At 37.4% G+C, this 9,983-nt stretch overlaps 1 long non-coding RNA gene across 1 annotated transcript; it reads left to right on the top strand.

The window, feature by feature from the left end:
• The first annotated feature begins 1,494 nt into the window (after positions 1-1,494).
• On the top strand, positions 1,495-9,604 carry LOC144332780 (uncharacterized). Its single transcript, XR_013400882.1, has 3 exons — positions 1,495-1,753; positions 3,081-3,203; positions 5,423-9,604. It is a non-coding gene; the product is annotated as an uncharacterized LOC144332780 (long non-coding RNA).
• Positions 9,605-9,983: the final 379 nt, after the last annotated feature.

The raw sequence follows: 9,983 nt of genomic DNA, 5'->3' as shown, positions 1-9,983 counted from the left end.
CTGAAGTGTGCATATGTGAAATTCTTTTATAGTCTAATGGGTGCTCTGAGACATACACACCACAGTAACCACAGGTCAACTGCCCTCACCTTTGATGGATAGAAATAAACTTCATAACAAAAGCGTATAATTTGACTGGCAGGCTATGGAGCATTGTTGGGTCTTAAGTTGTTTTGGAAGAGTGCAAAGATGATGATCAACTTCAGATATTAATAATTCACGTATACATGGATTAAATTCTAGAGTGAGTAATAAAATGATGAAAAGAAAGTAAAATTTCAAAAATTATAGAAGAAAAAATAGATTGAGAAAAATAAGTACCTCCAAAAGAAGTTATAAAGGTGGGTGGAGTGGAGGATGTAAGATCAGGCAGGACAAGTAGAAAGCATAAATTAATGTAAATTATAGTACATCAGACATATCAACAGTAAAGGTAAACTCTGTAAATGTTCCAGGAAAAACATTTAAAAATTATCACAATGAGTTCTTAAAATTTTTAAAATGTTGGCCGGGCACGGTGGCTCACACTTGTAATCCCAGCATATTGGGAGGCCAAGGTGAGTGAATCATCTGAGGTCAGGAGTTTGAGACCATTCTTACCAGCATGGTGAAACCCCATCTATACTAAAAACACAAAATTAGCTGGGAGCGATGGTGCATGTCTTTAATTCCAGCTACTTGGGAGGTTGAGGCAGGAGAATCGCTTGAACCTGGGAGGCGGAGGTTGTAGTGAGCTGAGATTGCACCTTTGCACTCCAGTCTGGGTGACAGACTGATACTACATTTCAAAAAAGAATTTTTTTTTTAAATGCTATAGGTTATTTACAAAAACTACATCTAGTAGATAAGGATGTGAAATGGTTGAAAATAGAAGATCAACATTTATATAACGCAAACATTAATCAAACTAAAGTGTCATAGCTCCTGATATCTGACAAAACACACTTTAAGGAAAAATGTAGTAAAAATATGGGTCTTTTAATAATAATAAAAGTTTCAATTCAACAGTAGTATTCACAATTTTAATATAACCCTTTAACACAATTAGATTTAAATTGTGCTACCTGGAGGCATTTGTCTAAACTGCCATATGTTTGATTTCTTTTTCATGCTGTCTTTTTGTCTCTATGGGCTGTATTTTGAAAAATGACTTCAGAAATGTCATTCAATTCATTAATTCTCTCTTCATCCATATCTAAGTAGACATTAAATATATCCAATATATTATTTTGTCTTTCAAAAAATTATATTTAGTTCTTTTACAAATCCATACATTTATGTATTTTAAAGAGTTTTTTGTTTTCTAAACACATTTCCAAATTTGTCTTATGTTCCCTTAACCATGGTAAATACAATTAATTTATACCATGTATCTGATTATTGATGTAATCGTTGTTTTGTATCTTTTTCTTTTTTTTTATTTGGAGATGGAGTCTTCCTCTCTCCCCCAGGCTGGAGTGCAATGGTGTGATCTCGGCTCACTGCAAACTCCACCTCCCGGGTTCAAGCGATTCTCCTGCTCAGCCTCCTGAGTAGCTGGGATTACAGATGCCTGCCACCACACCTAGCTAATTTTTGTATTTTTAGTAGAGTGGGGTTTCACCATGTTGATCAGGCTGGTCTCCAACTCCTGACCTCAGGTGATCTGCCTGCCTCAGCCTCCCAAAATGCTGAGATTATGGGCATGAGCCACCAAGCCTAGCCGTTATTTTGTATCTTCTGTCTTTTTTTGTTCCTACTGGTTCTTTTTAAGGTACTTTGTTTGCTTGTGTGCTTAGTTTTTTATTTGTTTCTAGCTCTGAGTGTCTCATCTTTCTTACTAATTTATTCATGGTAAATCATTAAGCTTGGGATGAAATGGGTTGTTCTAGAGAACACTACAAATTAAGTTTGTATTTTTTTCTGCTAGGTGACAAGAAATATTACTAATTTAGACGATTTTAAAATGAAATCTTGACTTGCTGATCTTTTTAACCAGTGGTGGTGTTAATGCAGCCTGCAAATCCACATGATGTCTGGCTCTGGAGATACTATTTCAGGAAGAAAATATTCCTTTCAACCATGAGGGAAAAGCTGATTTAATTTAAGTTTACCTTATCCGAAGCATGTAGTTAGGATTAGGTGTTGTGGGAATTGTTGAGTTACATGAGAAACCAGGTATTCGAAGTTCATAGTTACAATGGAATGTTATTTTAGTCATACCTCTAATATCAAGTGAGATAATATGCAAAACTGCATTTGTGTATCCTCCATTCTTTTTAAGATAAACTTTTATGATAATAAAAATTACCAATTAGATAAATAAATCAATTAATATTTTTCCCTCTGAAATATGACAAACATTTTCTGAAAGTACAGAAAACATATGTAGAGATTAATGAATAATAATAAAAGTTAGGTCTAAATAGATATTACCACACCCCGAGTGTTTCCTGAATTGATCCTCCTTATTATAATGCTCCCTCCTAGAATTAACCATTCTTCTGATTTTCTTGCTTCTTATGCACATATTCTTAGACAGTAGCTTTTTGGCTTATTTTAATTTTATTTATGTGAATAGAATGAAACTGTACATTTTTTGCATTGTTTTATTCTGTATTTATTAGAGTTATCTGTGTTGCTTTGGACAGCTGTGGTTTACTTTTGTATGTGGTTTCTTTGTATGATATACTCTCAATCAGTTTACTTACTCTGTCTTTGATGGAAATTTAATTGCTTTCTTTTTAGGACTATTATAAATAATGTTGCCTTGGATGTTGTCTGTATTTTGTAAATTATCATTTCACAACACTTGTAATCTATATTTAAAATTGTAATATGTTTTCTGTTCTTGTGCTTTGTTTGGATATTTAGTGACTAGGTGGATATATGGGTATAAATGGTTATAAATTTCTCTAGGGTAGCCTTTGACATTTTCTGTTTACACAGCCTTTTAGTCTCTTTATCCTTTTGGCCTTTGCTCACTTCCTGTAAGAGAGATGGTTTCAGGGCAGTGGTCAAAATTTGAAAATAACAACAAAACATTTTGGTATTGAAAGTAAGAAATTTTTATTTTTCTTTCTTTTTTTTTTTCTTTTGAGATGGAGTTTCACTCTTGTTGCCCAGGCTGGAGTGCAGTGGTGTGATCTCGGCTCACTGCAACCTACCCCTCCTAGGTTCAAGGAACAATCCTGCCTCAGCCTCCCAAGTTGCTGGGATTACAGGTGAGCACCACCATAAAATTTGACCAAAAAAAAATAAGTAAAATAATGGTCAATTTCCAGTGATAATCAAGGTGAAATCTGAGAGCCTGATATGAATTAGCACCAGGCAGCTTGACCTCTATCATCAGAGTATGCAATCTGGATACAGAAAAAGAGAAGATGAAGTTTTGTTTTAAAAATTTTAATAATTTTTTTCTGCACACTTAGTGACAAGAGAAGATGAAATTTAACTTAGCTGCATGCCACAGTTAATTAGGCATATGTAATAGAAAATAAGAAATCAGCGGCAATAAAATCATTCAGGTGACTCATCATTAAGTCTAGTTTTGTGTGGTTAGGGCATGGCAGTAGCAACAAATGAGAAATTTTAAGTCAAGCCTGAAGAAGAAATTAAGCAGAATGAATGAAATAAATACAAAGGCAAATGTTGGCCTCACAGGGTTGTTGTTGTTGTTTTTTTTTAAACATCTTCATTGAAGATATTTGATGTTCCAAAGGTAGAGATGCTTCTGATCTGTCTCAGACATGCCCTGTACATGGAACTGTAGACTCACTGAGACTCACACATTTAACTGTATCCCCACTATTGGTTCTAATTCTTGCACGAAATATTTAGACCTTTAATACATTCACTGAGATAAGAAAGGCAAGGAGGAAGTGGAAAAGGGAAAAATAGAAACAAATGTTATTAACTCCCTAATTAATAGTCATTTTAATTTTTATTATAGGGGATGACTTAGTCCCTCAATAAATCAATTGCCATTTTGGTTTTGGATAGATGTTGTTGTCGTATGTTTGTTTGTTTGTTTTTTTGAGACAGAGTCTTGCTCTGTCACCCAGGCTGGAGTGCAGTGGCATGATCTCGGCTCACTGCAACCTCTGATGCCCAGGTTTGAGCAATTCTCCTGTCTCAGCCTCCCGAGTAGCTGGGACTACAGGTGTACCACCACACTTGGCTAATTTTTGTATTTTTAGTAGGGACGGGGTTTCACCATATTGGTCAGGGTGGTCTCGAACTCTTGACCTCAGGTGATCCACCCACCTCAGCCTCCCAAAATGCTGGGATTACAGGCGCGAGCCACTGCACCTGACAGGTGTTGTTGTTTTTTACTGAGTTTATTATTATTTCCCCACTTCATGGTGGAAAAGAATGAAGGAGAGCAGGCCGGGCATGGTGGCTCACACCTGTAATCCCAGCACTTTGGAAGGCCAAGGCAGGTGGATCACCTGAGGTCAGGAGTTCGAGACCAGCCTGGCCAACATGGTGAAACCCCATCTCTACTAAGCATACAAAAATTAGCCAGGCGTGGTGGCAGGCGCCTGTAATCCCAGCTAGTCTACTCAGGAGCTGGGAGGAGGAGAATTGCTGGAACCCGGGACGCAGAGGCTGCAGTGAGCCGAGATCCCGCCACTGCACTCTAGCCTGGGCAAGAGAGCAAGACTCCATCTTAAAAAAAAAGAAAGGGCCGGGCGCGGTGGCTCAAGCCTATAATCCCAGCACTTTGGGAGGCCGAGACGGGTGGATCACGAGGTCAGGAGATCGAGACCATCCTGGCTAACACGGTGAAACCCCGTCTCTACTAAAAAAATACAAAAAAAATTAGCTGGGCGAGGTGGCGGGCGCCTGTAGTCCCAGCAACTCGGGAGGCTGAGGCAGGAGAATGGCGGGAACCCGGGAGGCGGAGCTTGCAGTGAGCCGAGATCTCGCCATTGCACTCCAGCCTGGGTGACAGAGCGAGACTCCGTCTCAAAAAAAAAAAAAGAAAAAAAAAGAAAGAAAGAAAGAAAGAAAGAATGAAGGAGAGTAGAATTTGGAAGCTGAATTTATGAATTTGGGACTCAGTTCTGCCATTAATTGATTATGTTATGATATAAACAGCCTATGGAAAAAATGATTTTTTTTTTACTTCACTTATTTTCTAAAATTGTGTAAAAATATTTCACAGATGAATGTGAGAATCATGATTACAATGTATTTGAATACAATCTTAACTGTAATATACTGTTTTGAAATTATGTTTTTGTTTATTTTATGATTTTGCTTCAATTAGTCCCTGTGCTTTGTAAACGTGTTAATAGACTTTGGGTTTTAGAAAAGTTTTAGATTTCAGAAAATATTGATCATACAGTGTAGACTCAATCAACAGCTTGATTCCAACTGGTCTCATTAGAGAATGCGGACATCTACCTTTTATGTATACATCCGTGATGCATTTCAGATTCAATTTTGTGGAAGGTTTAAAGTCTGCACACTATCTGATCTCTACCACTGCTGCCTGGATCTATTGTTATGCTGGACATGACAACACAGCAACCATCATAGATTGGCACAGAGTGACCGGCTGTTTCTGATGCAGAGGCTTCCGCTGCATGCCAGACTTGTGGTTCCTGCCTAAGATGATCCTATTGTTTTCTGGAGGAGGAGACCCCATTGCACAGGGCATTGCCCCTACCACTTTTGGCAGATTGACTACAATGGATGTTTGACCCTCTCTTGTAGCTATCAGTTGAACCTCACTCTGTGAGCACTTTCCTGGGTGACAGTATTCCTATTCCAATCTTATCAGCCAACTCAAGCCATTCCATTTGACCTATGAAAATAATCCGTGTCAGGTTTTCAGGTTTCCAAGCCATTCACAGTCTGAAAATGGCACCCATCTTATCAAAAGAGCCACGTATAAGGCTAAAATTCAAAGTATTTGATGGACTTCCATGCTTGCTACAATCTACAGGCATCTGGTATTGTTAAGCTTTGGTATGGCCTCCTCAAAATTACACAAAAGCAATTTCTGACTCTACCTTCCTCATCTTTTCTTGGTCCACATATTACGAATTCAAGAACAGCCCCTGAACCAGTGCTGTCTTGATTCCTATTTATTTTCTGACACTATTGCTTATCTTGTGTATGCGATATAAGCTGTGTTTAATGGTAACCACTGATTTTAAAAGCACCACTATGTGCAAAATAAGTCCTTAGTTTTAAATTATATTCTTCCAAAAACTGCTGCTTAAGTAGAGTTTTTTGCTCCTGATTGCTAAGAATAAGTTGCTTCTTCTAACATGTTATGCAAATCATGGTTTTGTTTTTTTTTTTCTGTATGAACAACTTTCTTGCCTTAGATATAGCAGATTTGCACAGATGCCTACGCATTCTTAAAGGGAATGTTTAATATGTTAAATGGCTTCTCAGATACGTATGCTATTTTCATTGTGTTTTACAATCCATTTTTTTTTTTTTGTAAAACATGTTAGCATTAGTTTTCATTTTTTTATTTTTTTTATTTTTATTTATTTTTTTATTTTAGCTTTAGGAGGTACCTGTGCAGGTTTGTTACATTGGTAAACTGAGTATTCCAAGGGTTTGGTTTACAGGTTATTTTATTACCCAGGTAATAAGCATAGTACCCAACAGGTAGTTTTTTGATCCTCACCCTCCTCCTACTCTCCACCCTCAAGCAGGCCCCAGGGTCTGTTGTTCCCTTCTTTGTGTCCATGTGTACTCAAAGTTTAGCTACCACTTATAAGTGAAAACATGCAGTACTTGATTTTCTGTTTGTTTCTGTGTTAGTTTGCTTCGGATCATGTCTTCCAGCTCCAACCATGTTGCTGCAGAGACATGATCTCATTGTTTTATATGGCTGCATAGTATTCATGGATGCTTTAGTCACTTACAATTTAAGAAAAATGATTTTTAAAATGGTCTAGCTTCCTGTTTCTCTAATATAAATGCCTGAATGTGTTTTCTGGAAATCTTATTATCAAATCACATTTTATTTTTCTAAGCAGAATGAGTTCAAGATTGTGAAGGATTCTGATTTATATAAACGGGCAGTATGACAGATATTCAGGAGTTTTCTTTATGTGCATGCACTTGCCCATTATTTCTGTTTACAAATTACGTTACCTAAATACATCCAATTGAGACAAAATCTCAAAGAATGCATGTTCAGAACATGATTATAACACTTATATAATCTTATGTATAACTTGTATCAATAATTTTTCCATCCTCACATTATTTCTTATTCTCATTGCATCAAAATTTTTCCTGCCTCATGTTATTTCACATTATTACCTGTCTCTACATTCCTCCCTCTTTCCTCTTCCAACAAAAAATCCTTTCATGATTCTGAAGCTAATGTTGTTACCTGTGGTCATGCTTGTCCAAATGATAACGATGCTAATGTGATAGTTAATAGCGGTCACCCACATCCAGGCTTGCAAATCTCAGTTTTGATTTCCTTCTCCTCTGTTAAGCGAAACCTACTGCTTCTGGGCCAGATACACAGATTTGACTTTCAACATCTCTTGCAGTAGAATTTTATTATTTTTCATCAGAAATGTCTTTCTCCTTTCTCATGACCTAAGTTAGAATTACCGAGAATCATTACAATAACATCAGTGGTCTAGGTGCTAAATGTCCTTTCAAGGGCTAGCAACACTGTGGTTGGAAGTGTTTGTACAGAGGAACGCACCATGAAAGGATGTGTCAGTGACACTTTTTGCACACCTACAGTATATTAACCAGATGCCTGATGTTTAAATGAAAAATAATCACTGGATTAAATGAAGGAGAAAAATCTCTTTTCCTTTCTGAAGAAAAAATTCAACATGGGGTATATCAGAATGGAGATGGGCCATATCAGAATAAATATTTATTGAATAATTATATGGAAAACATTTAAGTAGCCAATATTCTAGCAAAATACAGCAGAATACTTAATCAGAACCTAGTTTTTATTTTTTTACTATTAATTGCAAATAGATTTTTTAGCTACCCATAGTCTAGACAATATTGTGTAGGGCAGCAGGATGACGTTCATGCCATTCTCCATTGTTGAGTATCAGAAGATGCCAAGAGTTCAGGACAGATTCTAGCCATTTCCAGGACCTGAAAATGAGGAAGGAGCTAGAGAATTATGTAATTTTTCCACTTTCTTCTCCTAGCTTCTCTTCTCCTACCAATGTCTCCCAGTGGTTGAAAACAGACAGAAGTCAGAGGGTGAGGAAGACTGTGTGATGCAGTTGTTAGAATTCAGCTGCACAAAATGCAGCAAAAGAGCGTGGAGAATGGAGGTGAGGTGTGGTTTGAAAAACAGGTGTTGAGAATCATGCTTCCAGAAGTCTGTAGTGGTAGAGTTGTGAAAGATCCACTGGGAACCCACTGCACATCCATATGAAATAAACTATGTGTGAATGTTTATTGTGGGTAAAAGGTGTCCAAATGAGAGCAGGGAATAACCTGGACTCATCCTAGATTCTGTAGTAGGCTGAATAATGGCGCCCAGTATATCCAGGTCATAATCATTGGAAGCTGTGAATGCTACCTTATAGGGCAAAAAATACATAGCATAAGTGAGAAGAGATTGAGGATCTCGAGATTGAAGGATTATTTTGGATTATCAGAGTAGGCTTAAAATGTATCCCAAGTATCCTTACAAAAGGGATGCAGAGGGAGATTTGAGGAGAGAAAAGGAGGAGGCAGTGCAATCATGGGAGCAGAAGCTGGAATGACAAAACCACAAGTGAGGGAATGCCGGCAGACATGAGAAGCTGGGTGAGGAGACGAACAGATTCAGCCCTGCTGTAACCTTGGTATTAGCTCCATAAGACTTTTCAGACTCCAACCCTCTAAAACTGTAAGAGAAGAATTTTTGTTGTTTTTATCCACTAAATTTGTGCTTATTTGTTACAGCAGCAATAGCATACTTAGACAGCTGCCATGCATGAAGAGTGATGGGTGGGATACAGAGCTCTAACAGAAAATATGAGACACCTGGTTTGAGGGTGAGGCAGAATCAAAACCACACAACACACAAGTGCAGGTTCATGACCCATGTCAGGAGCTGCAGTTGCAGGGCTCTGTAGGGATGTATGCAAGAACTCCCTGAGATTCTCTCCTGAGACAAAGAGAGAAGTCATCTACACTACCTTTTTCTGTGCTGATTTTCTCATCTGAGTTCAGTTGGAGCCAAAGGAAAAAGAAAAACTTTAACTTTGCATAAAATTCAAAAATTTTGTTAGTATATGGATTTAGGAATTTGAATTCCTGAAATGACATGTTCCTATGACTGAAAATGACTGAGAGACAATTATCTGAGAATTACTTACATAGTTGGAGACTCCGGGGAAGCAGGTGAAGAGCAAGACTACATATCCAGTTTAGAGGGAAATTGAGGGAAACCTTGGCCGTAAACTTACACAGGCAGTATCTGAATTATTCTAATTGTTTTGGTTACATAAATAGAATTCCGAAATCTTGAGAAACAATAATTCTCATACAAATGTAAGCCTTTTAATCTGAATTCTGTTAAATATACCAATAACCACTAATCTCTTCTAGCTTTAATCTTCTGGTTTATCGTTTTTGTGAATTTGAGAATAAAATACTCTGATGGTTATATGTCACTCTTCTATTCATTATTTGTATAAAAATATAAATATTTGATTTCTCTAACATTGCCTATAATTTTGTTTAATGTCAGCATTACATAATAAAATACTTTCTCCATAAAGTTAGAAATATCAAATATGAAAGCGCGCGCGCACACACACACACACACACACACACATATATATATATATATATTTTTTTTTGAGACCGAGTTTCGCTCTTATTGCCCAGGCAGGAGTGTAATGGTGTGATCTCGGCTCACTGCAACCTCTGCTTCCCAGGTTCAAAGTGATTCACTTGCCTCAGCCTTCCTGAGTAGCTGGGATTACAGGCATGCACCACCATGCCCAGCTAATTTTGTATTTTTAGTAGAGACGGGGTTTCTC

Source organism: Macaca mulatta, chromosome 11, assembly GCF_049350105.2.
Source record: "Macaca mulatta isolate MMU2019108-1 chromosome 11, T2T-MMU8v2.0, whole genome shotgun sequence".
NCBI lineage: Eukaryota > Metazoa > Chordata > Mammalia > Primates > Cercopithecidae > Macaca > Macaca mulatta.
Note: the sequence above shows the minus strand (reverse complement) of the source record. Positions and strands in the feature narration are given on the sequence as shown.